Source organism: Mandrillus leucophaeus, unplaced genomic scaffold (assembly GCF_000951045.1).
Source record: "Mandrillus leucophaeus isolate KB7577 unplaced genomic scaffold, Mleu.le_1.0 Scaffold21, whole genome shotgun sequence".
Classification (NCBI taxonomy): domain Eukaryota; kingdom Metazoa; phylum Chordata; class Mammalia; order Primates; family Cercopithecidae; genus Mandrillus; species Mandrillus leucophaeus.
The window spans coordinates 7,576,592-7,594,691 of record NW_012102143.1 but is presented as its reverse complement, the minus strand read 5'-3'; the positions used below and the strand labels follow the sequence as shown (position 1 = coordinate 7,594,691).

General features: G+C 48.6%; 1 long non-coding RNA gene across 1 annotated transcript in view; it reads left to right on the top strand.

The window, feature by feature from the left end:
- The first annotated feature begins 688 nt into the window (after window positions 1-688).
- Window positions 689-18,100, top strand: part of LOC105539846 — a 43,187-nt gene continuing 25,775 nt past the window's right edge. The window contains exons 1-2 of the long non-coding RNA XR_001006112.1: window positions 689-2,287; window positions 5,222-5,351. This is a non-coding gene — a long non-coding RNA (uncharacterized LOC105539846). The remainder of the gene's footprint in view (window positions 2,288-5,221; window positions 5,352-18,100) is intronic.

The window sequence follows — 18,100 nt, the reverse complement described above, 5'->3', positions numbered from 1 at the left end:
GCTTGACCCAGGCTGGCTGGGGCTCATCACTGGAAAGATCCTAAAGAGCTAACAGGTGGAAGCCGTATTCTGACCACTCCTCAAAGCTGCAAGCAAGTCCTTCCTGGCAGGGGCGTCTGGGTGGCACATCTCCAAGTCTGTCACACAGGCTGAGAGGAGCTGAGACCTCAGCAGAAGGGCGGAAGTTGAGACAACATTTGGGTGTAGGTAGAAGTAGAAGGCAAATGACAGCAACAGACAGGGTGGGAGCCAGGTGGCCTTGCCCAGCTCCTGCCCCCTTCTACTCTCTCTCTCCGGCTGCCAACCTGACCAGTAGCCAAAGAGCAGAGAAGACACTGGGGTCTGGCCCATACAGTCAGCCTCCTGCAACACGGAGCATGGCAAGGATGGAGGTGGGTCTGGACCAGCAGTAAACAGCCAGCACCCCGGTCAGCAAAGCATGGCACTGTCCCTAAAGATACAGGGCTTCACCAGTCAGCAAAGAATGGCACTGTCTCTAAACATACAGGACTTTGCCAGTCAGCAAAGCATGGCACTACCTCTAAAGATACAAAGCTTCACCAGTCAGCAAAGCATGGCACTGTCCCTAAACATACGGGGCTTCGTTTTCCTTTGATTAGTATTACTTGCATTTGAAGGAGCGTGGAAAGCATGAGGAAGATTATAGAAGGCTAAAACACACACATACACACACACCATGCACACATGCACATGTATGCACAGACAGGCACACACACTTGCCACGTACACACACACCATGCATAATGCACATCACCCATACATATGCATGTGCACACATGTGCACACATGTGCACACATGCACACACAGGCACACACACCCCATAAATATGCACATGTATGCACACATGCTCATATAGGCACACACTCACACACCATGCACTCACACACAAGCTACATTTTGTTGCGTTGATTCTTTTACAGCTTTCTCAAATGTTTCTGTAGATGGTGCATTTGAATATGTTACCACATCTTCAATTAATTTTAATAATACACACTTTCCGAAAATTACCTTCTTCAACTACATTTTCAAACTCTTTTAACTTACAATGGTAAGAATTGTTCTCTTCAAATTCTGGTTTATCCAAGGCTAGTCTTATGAGGAGCATTCGTGTTTTCTCACATTTCTCCTTGGTTAACGAGTTAGATTATCCATTCTATTTTTCTAGGGTCAGCTCTCAGGCTTCATTTATCAATTCACTTGTTTCCATTTTCAAATTCATTATTTCTGCTCTTATCTGTAGTCCTTACTTCTGCTTTCCTTGGGTTTGTTTGTCTTTTATTTCAAGTGATTTCTTAATTTCCTTTGACAGTTTTAAAACTGCGGAATTATTTTCTCAGTATAGTCCAAGCTATATCCAGTAAGCTCTAGCATGTAACTTTTTCTTTTTTGTTCTTTTCGAAATACTGTGTCACTGCTGACTTGGTTTTTCTCTTTCATCCATGAGATGACTGTTTTAAGTTCCCAGGAAGTGGGTCTTCTGGTTCCAGTTTATTCCTGAATTGTTATTTTGACTGTCGTTACACTGTAGTTAGGAGATGTGACCTCTACAATCTCCAGCATTTAGAATGTATTGCGGATCCAGGGTCACAGGAAGTAAGGTGGGCTCTGTCGCAAGGATGGTTAAAACATAGACTTCCACGTCAGTCTTCCATTATTTGCATACTCGAGACCCTGATGTGCTGGCTGATTTGCCAGGAAACCCCCGCAGCAGACTGCGTCCGCAGGGCAAGGCTGAGTAGCAGGGGCAGCACCTCTCATAGGAGCAGGGCTGCCTGCCCAGCCTTGAGGAAGGGGACCCAGACATTGCCTTTCTCAATACTGAGCCACTGAACAGGATTTCTGGTGGTCTGGGGTCTGGGGCTAGGCTATCTGGACCGTCAAACTCTTCCCAGTGCGTCCTCAGCCCCACTTGGAAAGAAAGGGGAGAAATGAGGGCTTTGCTTTAAAGAGTTCAACGGTCAGAATGTGTCCCCAGCAAACTGACACGCTGGAATCCTCATCCCCAAGTGAGGGCGGGGCCACACATTAGCGGTGATGAGGTCACAGAGGCCTCACGAATGGGATCGGGCCCCTTATCAAAGAGGCCTGAGAGACGACACCTACCAGCTGGAAGGCGGCTCCGCACCAGACACCGAAGCTGCTGGGCCTTCGACCTCGGACCTCCATCATCCAGAACTGTGAGCAACATATTCCTGATGTTCCTGAGCCACCCCGGCTACGGTATTTTGTGACGGCAGCCCAAGTGGACCAAGAGAGGAGCTAAAGGTAACTGACCAAACCTCCAGCCCACCCGCAGAGCTAACGGACAGGTCCTCAGCTGCAGGCCTGGGGCAGAAGGGCTGCCAAAGGGGCTGTGGGGGTGAGGGGGGCTGCACCCCTGTGGCCCCACTTGGCACAGGGGCTTTGATTCGCTGCTGGAGCTGCCAGGCTTCGAGTGGACAGGCCCGGCCTGGGAGGGGGCAGCAGCGGCAGAAGCCACCTTGGACAGAGGACCAGGTCTCTCTCCTTTGTCCGGAAAGAAGTCCCCATGTCGGGTTCAAGGGAGGGGTGAGGCTTCAATTGAAAAAAAAAATGTAATGTCAGACTTGCTACCAGTCTTTGCATATGGATGTTTTGGCTAAATTTTACTTGATTTGGAGGGAAAAGTGAATGTGACATCATCCACACTCTGAGGAATATGGAGCAATTATTAACGGTTAAGCCCACTTACCTTCGTCTCCAAAACCTTCCAGGGACTAGGAGATCGAGACTGCCCACAGATGTAGTGCCGCCAGTTTCTCCTTGTGGTTCCAATCCCTCTTCAAATAATTTCTTTTTTTTTTTTTGAGACGGACTCTCACTCTGTTGCCCAGGCTGGAGTGCAATGGTGCTATCTCACTGCAACCTCTGCCTCCCGGTTTCAAGCAATTCTCTGCCTCAGCCTCCCGAGTAGCTGAGATAACAGGCACCCGCCACCACACCTGGCTAATTTTAGTATTTTTGGTAGAGATAGGGTTTCACCATCTTGGCCAGGTTGGTCTTGAACTCCTGACTTCGTGATCCACCCGCCTCGGCTTCCCAAAGTGCTGGGATTACAGGCGTGAGCCACTGCACCGGGCCCCTCAAATAAATATTAATACTGTCTATTTTATTTAGTTTTATGGAAGTGTATAACTTCATTACGGATTGAACATTTTATCAACAAAAAGAAATCCTCTTCATACAGTTTTTCTTCTTTGAACTCAAAGTTTCTGGTATTAATATTGTGACTCCTACTTTGCTCTAGGTTTTATTTTCTTTTTTATTTACTTGGAAATATTCTCATGATTCTGTGTTCATTTTTCTTATTGTAAACATACAAAAAGTCTTTGGATTTATGTGCCCCCTGAGAGTCTTTTTCTTAAAATGTGTAAATTTATCCCATTTACATTTATAATCATAATTGATACATTTGGTCTTATGTTATAGGATCTTATTTCAATCTCCTGGTGGAATGCTTCCTAGGGGTTTTCTTCTATTGTTGTTTTATATATTGTTAGGTTGTTTTCTTTCTCTCTCTCCTCTCCTATACCTTGGAAGAATACAGTCATAATTGTTGTTCTCATTGCAATTCTTTTTTATGTAAATATAAGGAAATGAATACAGGGAGAAGTTAATTCTGCTGAGTGGAGTGGGATGTCGAAAGGATCATGAGAAAGCTAAAGTGCAGTGGCCCCATCACAGCTCATTGCAGCCCAGAACTCCTGGGCTCAAGCAATCCTCCTGCCTCAGCCTCCCAAGTAGCTGGGACCACAGGTGCACAGCCCTACACCCAGCTAATTTTTTTTTACTTTATTTTGTAGAGATGGGATCTCTCTATGTTGCCAAGGTTGCACTCAAACTCCTGGCCTCAAGCAATCCTCCCAACTTGGCCTCCCAAAGTGCTGGGATTCCAGGCATGAGCCACTATACCCAGCCTTAATTGTTTTTACAACTTTAAAAATACTTCTTATCCTGTGTTTCTGAATGTTGTGATATACTGTCACAAAACAAAGTGAATAAATTAGCAGAATTACACTTATTCCAACTTCCCCAGCTACCTATTTTTGGTTGGTGTTCTCTGCACATTTTTTGCCATTTTGGTTAATCTGTTGTGATTTTTACCTTACTAAAATTATTAACATTTATTCAGAAAATACTTATTGGTTATTCCCTAAGTTCCAGGTTCTGTTGCTGCTGGTGGCTCAGTCATACACAAAACAAAATATGTACTCAGAATAAATAATCTGTCCTCACACAGACCGCAGTCTAGAAGGGAAGAGAGATGTTAGGTGACTAATTCCACAATAGACATGTAGTCTGCCTTGATCTGCTCAGCTGCTATAACAAAACGCTATGAACTAAGTGGCTTGTAAACAAGAAAAATTTATTTCTCACAGTTCTGGAGCCTAAAAGGCCAAGATCAGGGCAGACTCATTGTGTGGCAAGGGCCATTTTTCTGGCTCATAAACAGTGTCTTCTTCCTGTGTCCTCACATGGTGGAAGGGATCAGTAAGCTCTTTTGGGTCCCTTTTAGAAGAGCACTAATCTCATTTATGAAGGTGCCATCCTCATGACCTACTCACCTCCCAGAGGCCCCATGTCCTAATAGCATCACCTTAAGGGTTAGAATTTCAATATATGAATTTGTAGGGGCCAGGGGGTCACAAACATTCAGATGGTAATATAAAACTTTTCAGTTTCTTTGAGAGCAACACATACCTTATCATTGGTGGCACTTTACAATCTCCATCAGCCATATGGAAACCTGATTAGATTAGTGATTAGGGAAACGTTTATGTTCTGATGTGTGTCCAGACTCAAGGTTATTATTTGGACTTAATTTCACATTCAAATGAATTTCCTGCTCACCATCTGCCGTTTCTTTGTCCAATCCATGTTTAGCTTATGATCTGGATTCATCTTTTGGTTGGTTGAAATAAATCTTCATGTAGTAGTAATAGCTGTTGCTGCTGATGACATTAACTGAGAAAGTGCATATATGGGAAACAAGTTCTCCTACATGAGATATTATCTTCTGCTGCATTATACAAGCTGGAACTTTGGCTAGGAGAAAATCTTGGGTTCACAGACTCTTCACCTGAAGAATTACAAATATTGGCCTTTCTAACACAATGCTGAGATAACTCTGAGGACAGCCTCACAAATTCCTTTACTAAATGATCCTTTTCTTATCACTAGGTGCTTGTGAGGTTCCACGCATCATACTAGAACACTGCACCCAAGGGTGCCTTGGATCATCCCTGAGATGCAGGCTCTGCACCAGGAGGTGTCTTGGATCATTCCTGAGGTATGAGCACATCATCAGGAGGTATGTTGAATCATCCCTGAGGTAAGAGCACTGCATCAAAGGGGTCTTGACTCATCCCTGAGGTAGGAGCACTGCCCCAGGAAGTGTCTTGAATCATCCTTGAGGTGTGAGTGTGGCACCAGGAGGCATCTTGGATCATGCCTGAGTTGTGAGCACTGCACCGTATGTCTTGAACAATACCTGAGGTAAAAACACTGCACCAGGAGATGTCTTGGATCATCCCTGAGGATCAGGCACTGCACCAGAATGAATCATCAGAAGAAGGAGCACTGCACCAAGAGGTGTTTTGGATCATACCTGAGGTTTGATCCTCCTTGAGGTGTAAGCACTGTAACAGGAGGTGTCTTGGATCTTCCCTTTGGTGTGATCACTGCACCAGGAAGTGTCTTGGATCATCCCTGAGGTGTGAGCACTGTAACAGGAGGTGTCTTGGATCCTCCCTGAGGGGTGAGCACTACACCAAGAGGTGTCTTGGATCATGCCTGAGGTGTGATCACTGTACCAGGAGGTGTCTTGAATCATCCCTGAGGGGTGAATACTGTAAGAGGAGGTGTTTTGAATATTCCTGGAGGTAAGAGCACTTCACCAGGAGGTCTTTGGATAATCATACCTGAGGTGTGAACATTTCACCCTTAAATGTGTGAACCTTATATAAAGTGTGAACATTTCACACATTATATCATGCCTGAGGTGTGATTCATGCACCAGGAGGTGTTCTGTATCATCCCTGAGGTGCAGGCACTGCACTAGTAGGTCTCTTGGATTATGCCTGAGGTGTGAACACTGCACCATGAGGTGTCTTAAATAATCTCTGAGGTGGGAGCACTCCACAAGGTGTCTTCATTCATCCCTGAGCAGGGACTACTGCACCGGGAGGTTTTTTGGATAACCCTGAGGTGGGAGCGCTACACCAGGAGGTATCCTGGATGATAACTGAGTTGTAACCACTGCACCAAGAAGTGTCTTAAGTAATCTCTGAGGTCGGAGCACTACACCACAAGGTGTCTTGGATCATCCCTGAGGTGCAGACACTGCACCAGGAGGTCTGTAAAAGTATGCCTGAGGTTTGAGCACTGCACCAGGAAGTGTCTTTTATCATCCCTGAGTTGGGAGCACTACACCTGGAGGGGTCTTGGATCATCACTTAGCTGGGAGCATTGCCTCTGCAAGTGTCTTGAATCATGCCTGATGTGTGAGCACTGCACCAGCAGGTGTCTTGGCTCACTCCTGAGGAGGGAGTACTGCAAGAGGAGGTGTCTTGCATCACACCTGAGGTGTGAGCACTGTACCAGGATGTGTCTAGGATCATCCCTGAATTGAGAGCAGTGCACCAGGAGGTGTCTTGGAGCATCCCTGAGATGGGAGCATTGCACCAGGAAGTGTCTTGCATGTTGCATCATCCCTGAGGTAGGAGCACTACACCAGGAGGTATCTTGGATCATTCCTGAAGTGGGAGCACTTCACCAGGTGGTGTCTTGAATCATCCCTAAGGTAAGAGCATTGCACCAAAGGGGTTTGAATCATCCGTAAAGTGGGAGCACTGCTCCAGGAGCTGTCTTGGATCATCCCTGGGGAGGGAGCACTACTCCAGGAGATGTCTTGGGTCATCCTTGAGATGTGAGCACTGCACCAACAGGTGTCTTGTATTATGCCTGAATGTGAACACTGCACCAGGAGGTGTCCCGGATCATTCCGGAAGGTTGAGCACTGTACCAGCAGGTATCTTGGATCATCATACCTGACATGTGAACATTTCATCCAGAAGTGTTTTCTTATATCATGCCAGAGGCGTGATTCATGCACCAGGAGGTGTTTTGTACCATCCCTGAAGTGCAGGCACTGCACCAGTAGGTCTCTTGCATTATGCCCGAGGTTTGAGCACTGCACCAGAAAGTGTCTTTTATCATCCCTGAGGTGTGAGCACTGCACCAGGAGATGTCTTAAATAATCTCTGAGGTGGGAGCACTGCACAAGGAGGTGTCTTCATTCATCCCCGAGAAGGGAGTACTGCACCAGGAGGTTTTTTGGATAACCCTGAAGAGGGATCACTGCACCAACAGGTATCTTGAGTGATAACTGAGTTGTAACCACTGCACCCGGAGGTGTCTTAAGTAATCTCTGAGGTCGGAACACTACGTCACGAGGTGTCTTGGATCATCCCTGAGGTGCAGACACTGCACCAGGAGGTCTGTAGGATTATGCCTGAGGTTTGGGCACTGCACCAGGAAGTGTCTTTTATCATCCCTGAGTTGGGAGCACTGCACCAGGAGGTGTCTTGCATCACGCCTGAGGGGTGATCACTTTACCAGGAGGTGTCTAGGATCATTCCTGAGGTGAGAGCACTGCACTGGGTAGTGTCATGGAGCATCCCTGAGGTGGGAGCACTGCACTGGGAAGTGTCTTCCAAGTTGCATCATCCCTGAGGTAGGAGCACAACACCAGGAGGTGTCTTGGATCACTCCTGAGGTGTGGGCACTTCAGGAGGTGTCTTCAATCATCCCTAAGGTAAGAGCACTGCACCAAAGGGGTCTTAACTCATCCCTGAGGTGGGAGCACTTCACCAGCAGAGGTCTTCAATCATCCCTGGGGAGACAGTACTACTCCAGGAGGTGTCTTGGGTCAACCTTGAGACGTGAGCACAGCACCAAAAGGTGTCTTGTATTATGCCTGACATGTGAGCACTGCACCAGCAGGTGTCTTAGCTCATCCCTGAGGAGGGAGTACTGCATGAGGAGGTGTCTTGCATCACACCTGAGGTGTGAATGCTTCACCAGAAGGTGTCTAGGATCATCCCCGAATTGTGAGCACTACAACCAGGAGGTGTCTTAGAGCATCCCTGAGGTGGGAACATTTCACCAGGAAGTGTTTTGCATGTTGCATCATCCCTGAGGTAGGAGCTCTACACCAGCAGGTGTCTTGGATCTTTCCCGAGGTGGGTGCACTTCACCAGGAGGTATCTTGATTCATCCCTAAGGTAAGAGCAGTGCACCAAAGGGGTCTTGGATCATCCCTGGGGAGGGAGTACTACTCCAGGAGGCATCGTGGGTCATCCCTGAGATGTGAGCACTGCACCAAGAGGCACCTTGTATTATGCCTGAGTGTGAGCACTGAACCAGGAGGTGTCTTGGATCATTCCTGAAGGTTGAGCACTGTACCAGCAGGTATCTTGGATCATCTCAAAGGTGTGAGCACTGCACCAGGAGGTGTCTTGGATCTATGCTGAGGTGGGATCACTGCATCAGGAAGTGTCTTGAATCATCCCTGAGGTATGAGCACTGTAACAGGAGGTGTCTTGGATCCTCCCTGAGGTGTGAGCACTGCACCAGGAGGTGACTTGAATCATCCTTGAGGAGTGAGCACTGTACCAAGAGGTGTCTTGGATCATGCCTGAGGTGTGAACATTGCACCCAGAAGTGTCTTATCATGCCTGAGGTGTGACCCATGTACCAGGAGGTCTCTTGTATCATCTCTGAGGTGGGATCACACCATGAGGTGTGTTGAATCAGGCACAACACCAGGAGGTCTCTTGGGTCATCCCTGAGGTGGGAGCACTGCACCAGGAGGTGTCTTGGATCATCCCTCGGGTGTGAGCACTGAACCAGGAAGTGTCTTAAATCATACCTGAGCTGTCAGCACTGCACCAGGAGGTGTTTTTGATCATCCCTAAGGTGCAGGCACTGCACCAGAAGATCTCTTCGATTATGCCTGAGGTTTCAGCACTGCACCAGAAAGTGTCTTTTATCATCGCTGAAGTCTGAGCACTGCACCAGGACGTGTCTTTGGACATCCCTGAGGTGTATGCACTGCACCAGGAGTTGTCTTGCATTATTCCTGAGGTCAAAGCACTCCATCGCAAGTGTCTTGGATCGTGCTTGATTGTGCCTGACCCGCAAGTGTCTTAACTCATCCCTGAGGAGGGAGTACTGTAAAGGGGGTATCTTGGATCATCCCTGAGGTGGGAGCACTGCACCAGGTGGTGCCTTGGATCATCACTGAGGTGTGATTACTGCAGCAGGAGGTGTCTTGGATCATCCCTGTAATGTGAGAACTGCACAAGGTGTTTTCAATCATCCCTGACGTGGGAGCCCTGCACCAGGAGATGTTTTGCATCATCCCTGGGGAGACAGCACTACTTCAGGCGGTGTCTTGGGTCATCTTTGAGGTGCGAGCTCTGCACCAAGAAGTGTCTTGAATTATGCCTGAGTGTGTGCACTACACCAGCAGGTATCTTGGATCATCTCAGAGGTATGAGCATTGCACCAGGAAGTGTCTTGGATATCCTTGAGGTAGGATTACTGTACCAGGAAGTGCCTTGAATCATCCCTGAGATGTGAGCACTGCACCAGGAGGTGTCCTGAATCATCAGAGGAAAGAGTACTATACCAAGAGATGTCTTGGATCATGCCTGAGGTGTGATCAATGTAACAAGAGGTGTCTTGAATCATCCTTGAGTGAGCATTGTACCAAGACATTTATTTGATCATCCTGGAGGTGTGAGCACTTCACCAGCAGGTCTTTGGATCATCATACCTGACGTGTGAACATTTCACCCAGAAGTATCTTCTATCATCCCTGAGGTGTGACCCATGTACCAGGAGGTGTTTTGTATCATCTCTGAGGTGCAGGCACTACACCAGTAGGTCTCTTGGATTATGCCTGAGGTTTGAACACTGCACCAGGAAGTGTCTTTATCATCCCTGAGGTGTGAGCACTGCACCAGGAGGTGTCTTAAATAATCTCTGAGGTGGGAGTACTGCACAGGGCGGTGTCTTCATTCATCCCCGAGAAGGGACTACTGCACCAGGTTTTTTGGATAACCCTGAGGAGGGAGCACTACACCAGGAGGTATCTTGGATGCTAACTAAGTTGTAACCACTGCATCAGGAGGTGTCTAAGTAATCTCTGAAGTGGGAGCACTACACCAGAAGGTGTCTTGGATCATCCTTAAGGTGCAGACACTGCACCAGGAGATCTGTAGGATTATGCCTGAGGTTTGGGCACTGCACCAGGAAGTATCTTTTATCCTCCCTGAACTGGGAGCACTACACCTAGAGGTGTCTTGGATCGTCACTTAGGTGGGAGCATTGCACCTGCAAGTGTCTTGAATCATGCCTGATGTGTGAGCACTGCACCAGCAGGTGTCTTGGCTCATTCCTGAGGAGGGAGTACTGCAAGAGAAGGTGTCTTGCATCACACCTGAGGTGTGAGCACTGTACCAGGATGTGTCTAGTATCATCCCTGAATTGCGAGCACTACACGAGGTGACTTAGAGCATCCCTGAGGTGGGATCACTGCACCAGGAAGTGTCTTGCATGTTGCATCATCCCTGAGCTAGGAGCACTACACCAACAGGTGCCTTGAATCTTCCCTGAGGTGGGAACACTTCACCAGGAGACATCTTGAATCATCCCTAAGGCAACAGCCCTCCACCAAAGGGGTCTTGGATCATCCCTGGGGAGGGAGCACTACTCCAGGAGGTGTCTTGAGTCATCCTTGAGGTGTGAGCACTGCACCAAGAGATGTCTTGTATTCTGCCTGTGAACACTGCACCAGGAGGTGTCTTGGATCATTCCTGAAGGCTGAGCACGGTACCAGCAGGTATCTTGGATCATCTCAAAGGTCTGAGCATTGCACCAGGAGGTGTCTTGAATCATTCCCGAGGTAGGATAACTGCATCAGGAAGTGTCCTGAATCATTCCTGAGGTGTGAGCACTGTAGCAGGAGGTGTCTTGGATCCTCCCTGAGATGTGAGCACTGCACGAGCAGGTGTCTTGAATCATCAGAGGGAAGAGTACTACATCAAGAGGTGTCTTGGATCATCCCTGAGGTGTGAACATTGCACCCAGAAGTGTCTTATCATGCCTGAGGTGTGACCCGTGTACCAGGAGGTCTCTTATATCGTCTCTGAGGTGGGATCACTACATGATGAGGTGTCTTGGATCAAACCTGAGGTGCAGGCACTGCACAAGGAGGCTCTAGGATCATCCCTGAAGTGGCAGCACTGCATCAGAAGATGTCTTGGATCGTCCCTCAGGTGTGAACACTGCACCAGGAAGTGTCTTAAATTGTGCCTGAGGTGTCAGCACTGCACTAGGGGGTGTTTTTGATCATCCCTAAGGTGCAGGCACTGCACCAGGAGCTCTCTTGGATTATGCCTGAGGTTTGAGCACTGCACCAGGAAGTGTCTTTTATCATCCCTAAAATGTGAGCACTGCACCAGGACGTGTCTTGGGTCATCCCTGAGGTGTGTGCACTGCATCAGGAGTTATCTTGCATTATTCCTGGGGTCAGAGCACTGCATCACAAGTGTCTTGGATCATGCCTGATCATGACTGACCAGCAAGTGTCTTAACCCATCCCTGAGGAGGGAGTACTGTAACAGGGGGTATCTTGGATCATGCCTCAAGTGTGAGCACTGCACCAGGAGGTGTCTTGGATCATCCCTGTGGGTTGAGCACTACACCAGGAGGTGCTTTGGATCATCCCTGAGGTGTGTGCACTGCACTAGGAAATGTCTTGTATTATGCCTTAGTGTGAACACTGCACTAGGTGGTTTTTTGGATCATTCCTAGGTATGAGCACTGCACCAGGAGGTATCTTGGATCATGCCAGAGTTGTGAGCACTGCATCAGGAGATGTTCTGGATCATCTGCAAGGTGTGAGCACTGTACCAGGAGGTGTCTTGGATCATCCCTGTGGGTTGAGCACTACAGGAGGTGGTTTGGATCATCCTTGAGGTATGAGCACTGCACCAGGAAATGTCTTGTACTATGCCTGAATGTGAACACTGCACCAGGTGGCTTTTTGGATCATTCCTAGGTGTGACCACTGCACCAGGAGGTATCTCGGATCATGCCAGAGTTGTGAGCACTGCATCAGGAGATGTTTTGGATCATCCCTGAGGTGTGAGGACTGGATTAGAAGGTGTCATGGGTCATGCCTGAGTGTTAGCACTGTACCAGGTGGTTTTTTAGAATCATCCCTAGATGTGACCACTGCACCAGGAGGTATCTTGGATCATGTCTGAGTGTGATCACTCTACCAAGGGGTGTCTTAAATCATATCTGAGTTGTGAACACTGAACCAAGAGATATTTTGGAGCATCCCTGAGGTGTGAGCACTGCACCAGGAGGTTTCTTGGATCATGCCTGTGTTGTGATTACTCACCAGGGGGTGTTTTGGAACATCCCCGAGGTGTGAGCACTGCACCAGGAGGTGTCTTAGATCATGTCTGAGTGTGAGTACCTCACGAGGATGTACCTTGGATCATGTCTGAGTTCTGTGGGCACTGCATGAAGACATGTTTTGGATCACCCCTGAGGTGCGAGCACTGCACCAGGAATTGTCTTGGTTCATTGCCGAGTGTGAGCACTGCACCAGGTGTTTGGGGTCATCCATAAGGTGTGAGCACCACACCAGGAGGTTTGTTGTATTATGCCTGAGTGTGAGCACTGCACCAGGAGGTATTTTGAATCATGCCTGAGTTGTGAGCACTGCATCAGGAAGTGTTTTGGATCTTTGCTGAGGTGTGAGCACTGGACCAAGAGGTCTTGTGGATCATCCCTGAGTTGCGAGCATGCACCAGGAGGTGTCTTGGAGCATCTCTGAGGTGGGAGCACTGCACCAGGAAGTGTCTTGCATGTTGCATCATGCCTAAGGTAGGAGCATTACACCAACAGGTGTCTTGGATCTTTCCTGAGGTGGGAGCACTTCACCAGGAGGTATCTTGAATCACCCCTAAGGTAAGAGCACCACATTAAAGGGGTCTTGGATCATCCCTGGGGAGGGAGCACTACTTAAGGAGGTGTCTTGGGTCATCTTTGAGGTGTGAGCACTGCACCAAGAGGTGTCTTGTATTATGCCTGAGTGTGACCACTGCACCAGGAGGTGTCTTGGATCATTCCAGAAGGTTGAGCACTGTAGCAGCGGGTGTCTTGGATCATCTCAGAGGTGTGAGCATTGCACCAGGAGGTGTCTTGGATTCTCCCTGAGGTAGGATCACTGCACCAGGAAGTGTCTTGAATCATCCCTGAGTTGTGAGCACTGCATCAGGAGGTGTCCTGAATCATCAGAGGAAAGAGCATTACACCAAAAGATGTCTTGGATCATCCCTGAGATATTAACATTTCCCCTGCAAGTGTCTTATTATGCCTGAGGTGTGACCCATGCAACAGGAGGTCTCTTGTATTGACCCTGAGGTGGGATCACTACACCATGAGGTGTCTTGGATCAAACCCAAGATGCAGGCACTACACAAGGAAGTCTCTTGGATAATCCCTGAGGTGGCAGCACTACACCAGAGGGTGTCTTGGATCATCCCTCATGTGTGAACACTACACCAGGAAGTGTCTTAAATCATGCCTGAGGTGTCAGCACTGCACCAGGAGTTGTCTTGCATTATTCCTAAGGTCGGAACACTGCATCACAAGTGTCTTGGATTGTGCCTGATCATGACTGACCAGCAAGTGTCTTAACTCATCCCTGAGAAGGGAGTACTGTAACAGGGGGTATCTTGGATCATGCCTCAAGTGTGAGCACTGCACCAGGAGGAGTCTTGAATCATCCCTGAGGTGGGAGCACTGCACCAGGGGGTGTCTTGGATCATCCCTGTGGGTTGAGCACTACACCAGGAGGAGCTTTGGATCATCCCTGAGGTGTGTGCACTGCACCAGGAAGTGTCTCGTATTATGAGTGAGTGTGAACACTGCACCAGGTGGCTTTCTGGATCATTCCTAGGTGTGACTACCACACCAGGAGGTATCACAGATCATGCCAGATTTGTGAGCACTGTATCAGATGTTTTGGATCATCCCTGAGGTGTGAGCTCTGGACCAGGAGGTGTCTTGGATCATGCCTGAGTGTGAGCACTGCACCAGGTGGTTTTTTTGGATCATTCCTAGGTGTGAGCACTGCACCAGGAAGTATCTTGGATCATGTCTGGGTTGTGATCACTGCACCAAGAGGTGCCTTAAATCATATCTGAGTTGTGAGCACTGCACCAAGAGGTGTTTTGGAGCATCCTTGAGGTATGAGCACTGCACCAGGAGGTGTCTTGGATTATGCCTGAGTTGTAAGCACCGCACCAGGAGGTGTTTTGGAACATCCCTGAGGTGTGAGCACTGCACCAGGAATTGTCTTCGATCGTCCCTGAGTGTAAGCACTGCATTTAGGAGGTGTTTGGGGTCATCCATAAGGTGTGAGCCCCACACCAGGAGGCTTGTTGTATTATGGCTGAGTGTGAGCACTGCACCAGGAGGTATTTTGAATCATGCCTAAGTTGTGAGCACTGGACCAGGAGGTGTTTTGGATCATCCCTGAGGTGTTAGCATAGGACCAGGAGGTCTCTTGGATCATCCCTGAGTTGCAAGCACTGCACCAAGAGATGTCTTAGATCATGCCTGATTGCAATAATGCAAAAACCACCACTGCACCAGGTGGTTTTTTGGATCATCCCTTGGCGTGAGCACTGCATCAGGAAGTATTGTGGATCATGTCTGAGTTGTGATCACTGCACTAGGAGGTGTCTTAAATAATATCTGAGTTGTGAGCACTGCATCAGGAGGTGTTTTGGAGCATCGCTGAGGTATGACCACTGCAGCAGGAGGTGTCTTGGGTCATCGCTGTGGTGTGAGAACTGCACAAGGAAGTGTTTTCCATCATCTCTGAGGTGGGAGCACTACACCAGATGTCTTCAGGAGGTGTCTTGGGTCATCTTTGAGGTGTGAGCTCTCCACCAAAAGGTGTCTTGGATCATTCCTGAAGGTTGAGCACTGTACCACCAGGTATCTTGGATCATCTCAGAGGTATGACCACTGTACCAGGAGGTGTCATGGATCATCCCTGAGGTAGGATCACTGCACCATGAAGTGTCTTGAATCATCCCTCCCTGAGGTGTGAGCCCTGTAACAGGAGGTGTCTTGGATCCTCCCTGAGGTGTGAACACTGCACCAGGAGGTGTCTTCAATCATCAGAGGAAAGAGCACTACACCAAGAGATGTCTTGGATCATGCCTGAAGCGTGATCACTGTAACAAGAGGTGTTTTGAAGCATCCCTGAGGAGTGAGCACTGTACCAAGACATTTATTTGATCATTCCAGAGGTGTGAGCACTTCACCAGCAGGTCTTTGGATCATCATACCTGACGTGTGAACATTTCACCCAGAAGTGGCTTATATCATGCCAGAGGTGTGATTCAGGCACCAGGAGGTGTTTTGTACCATCCCTGAGGTGCAGGCACTGCACCAGTAGGTCTCTTGCATTATGCCCGAGGTTTGAGCACTGCACCAGGAAGTGTCTTTTATCATCCCTGAGGTGTGAGCACTGCACTAGGAGGTGTCTTAAATAATCTCTGAGGTGGGAGCACTGCACAAGGAGGTGTCTTCATTCATCCCTGAGAAGGGACTACTTCATCAAGAAGTTTTTTGGATAATCCTGAGGAGGGAGTACTGCACCAGGAGGTATCTTGGATGACAACTGAGTTGTAACCACTGCATCAAGAAGTGTCTTAAATAATCTCTGAGGTGGAAGCACTACACCAGGAGGTGTCTTGGATCATCCCTGAGGTGCAGACACTGTACCAGAAGATCTGTAAAAGTATGCCTGAGGTTTGAGCACTGCACCAGGAAGTGTCTTTTATCATCCCTGAGTTGGGAGCACTACACCTGGAGGGGTCTTGGATCATCACTTAGGTGGGAGCATTGCACCTGTAAGTGCCTTGGATCATGCCTGACATGTGAGCACTGCACCAGCAGATGTCTTGGCTCATCCCTGAGCAGGGAGTACTGCAGGAGGAGGTGTCTTGCATCACACCTGAGGTGTAACCACTGTACCAGGATGTGTCTAGGATCATCCCTGAATTGTGAGCACTACACGAGGAGGTGACTTAGAGCATCCCTGAGGTGGGAGCATTTCACCAGGAAGTGTCTTGCATGTTGCATCATCCCTGAGGTAGCAGCACTACACCAGCAAGTGTCTTGGATCTTTCCTGAGGTGGGAGCACTTCACCAGGAGGTATCTTTAATCAACCCTAAGGTAAGACCACTGCACCAAAGGGGTCTTGGATCATCCCTGGGGGGAGCACTACTTCAGGAGGTGTCTTGGGTCATCCTTGAGGTGTGGGCACTGCACCAAGAGGTGTCTTGTATTATGCCTGATTGTATTACGCCTGAGAGTGAGCACTGCACTAGGAGGTGTCTTGGATCATTCCTGAAGTAGGATCACTGCATCAGGAAGTATCTTGAATCATCCCTGAGGTGTGAGCACTGTAACAGGAGATGTCTTGAATCATCAGAGGAAAGAGCACTACACCAAGTGGTGTCTCGGATTACCCCTTAGGTGTGAACTTTGCACCCGGAAGTGTCTTATCATGCCTGAAGTGTGACCCATGTACCAGGAGGTCTCTTTTATCATCTCTGAGGTGGGATCACTGCATGATGAAGTGTCTTGGATCAAACCTGAGGTACAGGCGCTGTACAAGGAGGTCTCTTGAATCATCCCCGAGGTGGCAGCACTGCACCAGAAGGTGTCTTGGATCATCCCTTAGGTGTGAACACTGCACCAGGAAGTGTCTTAAATCATGCCTGAAGTGTCAGCACTGCACCAGGAGGTGTTTTTGATCATGCCTAAGGTGCAGGCACTGCACCCAGAGGTCTCTTGGATTATGTCTGAGGTTTCAGCACTGCACCAGGAAGTGTCTTTTATCATCCCTGATGTGTGAGCATTGCACACATGTCAGGACATGTCTTGGGTCATCCCTGAGATATGTGCACTGCACCAGGAGTTGTTTTGCATTATTCCTGAGGTCAGAGCACTGCATCACAAGTGTCTTGGATCGTGCCTGAGGGTGCCTGACCAGCAAGTGTCTTAACTCATCCCTGAGGAGGGCGTACTGTAACAGAAGGTCTTGGATCATCCCTTGGGGTTGAGCACTACACTACTAGGTGCTTTGTATCATCCCTGAGGTGTGAGTAGTGCACCAGGAAGTGTCCTGTATTATGACTGAGTGTGAATATTGCACCAGGTGGATTTTTTTATCATTCCTAGGTGTGACCACTGCACCAGGAGGTATCTTGGAACATGCCAGAGTTGTGAGCGCTGCATCAGGAGATGTTTTGAATCATTCCTGAGGTGTGAGCAGTGGACCAGGAGGTGTCTTGGATCATGCCTGAGTGTGAGTACTGCACCAGGTGGTTTTCTGGATCATCCCTAGGTGTGACCACTGCACCAGAAGGTATCTTGGATCATGTCTGAGTTGTGATCACTGCACCAGGACATGTATTAAATCATATCTGAGTTGTAAGCATTGCACCAAAAGGTGTTTTGAGCATCCCTGAGGTGTGAGCACTGCACCAAGAGGTGTCTTGGACCATGCCTGAGTTGTGACCACTCCACCAGGATATGTTTTGGAACATACCTGAGGTGTCAGCACTGCACCAGGAGATGTCTTAGAGCATGCCCGAGTGTGAGCACCTCACCAGGATGTACCTTGGATCATGCCTGAGTTCTGTGGGCACTGCATCAGGATGTGTTTTGGATAATCCCTGAGGTGTGAGCACTGGACCAGGAGGCATCTTGGATCATCCCTGAGTTGTGAGCACTGCACCAAGAGGTGTCTTGGATCATGCCTGAGTGTCAGCACTGCACCAGGTGGTCTTTCTGGATCATCCCTAGGTGTCAGCACTGCACCAGGAAGTATCTTGGATCATGTCTGAGTTGTGATCACTACACCAGGAGGTGTCTTATATCATATC